This window comes from Cryptomeria japonica, chromosome 3 (genome assembly GCF_030272615.1).
Source record: "Cryptomeria japonica chromosome 3, Sugi_1.0, whole genome shotgun sequence".
Classification (NCBI taxonomy): Eukaryota; Viridiplantae; Streptophyta; class Pinopsida; order Cupressales; family Cupressaceae; genus Cryptomeria; species Cryptomeria japonica.
The window spans coordinates 550453207-550455234 of record NC_081407.1 but is presented as its reverse complement, the minus strand read 5'-3'; positions in this window follow the sequence as shown (position 1 = coordinate 550455234).

Sequence of the window (2028 nt, the reverse complement as noted above, 5' to 3'; positions counted from 1 at the left end):
CCAAGTCATACATAGAGTACTTTTTTTTTGCTTCATTCAACTTTTCAGAGAAAAAGGCTATGGGAAGATCCTCTTGACTCAAAATAGCCCCTATTGCTCTTTGACTAGCATCACACTCAACTGTAAATAACTGATTGAAATCAGGTAACGTAATGGTAGGTAACTCAACTTTCTTCTTTTTCAACAACTCAAATCCCTTTTGGGCCTCCTCTATCCACCTAAACTGAGACTTGACTCCCCCTTTGATAGTATTGAGCACAAGAGCACACACATGACTAAAGTTTCTTATAAACTTCCTATAAAAGGATGCTTACCCATGAAAGCTCCTAACATTACTGATATTCTTAGGTGTAGGACAACTAAGGATTGCCTCAACCTTACTAGGATCCATTTTTAGACAACCTTGTGAAATGACAAAACCAAGATATACAAGTTCAGTCTTGAGAAACTCACACTTTTCAAGGTTGATTTGGAGTTGTGCCTTTTTCATCTTCTTCAAGACCATCTCCACATCCTTGAGATGTTCTTCTTTGGACCTAATAAAGATTAGAATGTCATTAAGATATACAATCACACATTTACCTATGAACTCAACCAAGACTTCATTCATGAGCCTTTGAAAGGTGCTATGTGCATTGGTAAGGCCAAATGGCATGACCAACCACTCATAGAGGCCAACATTGGTCCTAAAGGCTATCTTCCATTCATCCTCTAGTCTGATTCTTATCTGATGATAACCTGATTTTAAATCCACCTTTTCGAAGTATCTTGCACCCCCAAGATTGTCCAACAGGTCTTCTATCCTTGGCATAGGGAACCAGTACCTTATAGTGATCTTATTGATTGCTCTGGAATCTGTACACATTCTCCATTTTCCCCCTTTCTTGGGTGCTAAGATAGTAGGTACAACACACAGACTCAAACTCTTTTTGATGAATCCTTTGTCCAAGAGCTCCTACACTTGTTTGGTAATTTCTTCATTTTGACTAGGTATCATTTTGTAGGTAGCCTAGTTAGGCAAAATTGCCCCTAGAATCAGGTCTATTTGGTGATTTACATCCATCATTGGTGGAAAAGAATCAAGTAGATCTTCTCCTATTACTTTTGCATATTGTTTGAGTAGACCTTTCACCTCTTGTGGCACTTCTTCCATTGGATCTGCCTTACCTTCTTCACTAGGTTTGAGCACAATAGCATACCCTTGATCTCCTTCTTGTTTCATCACCTTAAGAAACTCTTTCCCACTCATCATAATCACACTTGATCCCACTTGTTTTTCCTCTTTTTGATCAGGTAATGGATCCATTTGATACCTCTTACCATTCTTGATAATGACATAGCTATTCTTCTCTGCATCATGTTGAGCCTTTACATCAAATTGTCATGGACGTCCCAACAACAAATGGCAAGCATCCATAGACAATATATCACATAAAATATTGTCCTTATACTCACCAATATCATAGTCTACCCATGCTTGCTCATCAACTAAGACATGTTGGCCCTGGTTGAGCCATGACACCTTGTAGGGAGTGAGATGTGGCAACCTCTTTAACTTGAGTTTATCCACCATTTCAGTTGAAGCTATATTCTCAGTTGAACCCGAGTCTACAATCACTTTTAAAATATTACCTTGAGACTTACAAGTTGTTCTAAACAAACTCTTCCTTTGTGGTGGCTCTTGAGCTTGAGTAATCTTCAACAAATACCTTCTTAGCATTAGAATTTCACCATCTGTCACTGGGCTTGCCTTGCTGAGAGGGAAAGACACAATTTGATTGTCTTCTTTCTGCACTAATTGTGTTCTTCTCTCACCGATGTATGAGTGTGAAGAGCTAGTTGCTTTCTCTGGACACCTTCCCATTGTTGGCCAACTTGATTACAATTGTAACATCTACCAGTGAAAACTGAATTTCCTCTTCCCGAGCTTCCAAATCTGCCCCTAGAATTGTTTCTTCCTTTGAATGATCCTCTAAATGGCCCCCTTGAAGAGTCTCCACCACCTTCTTGCCTTGAGTTTTCTTCATT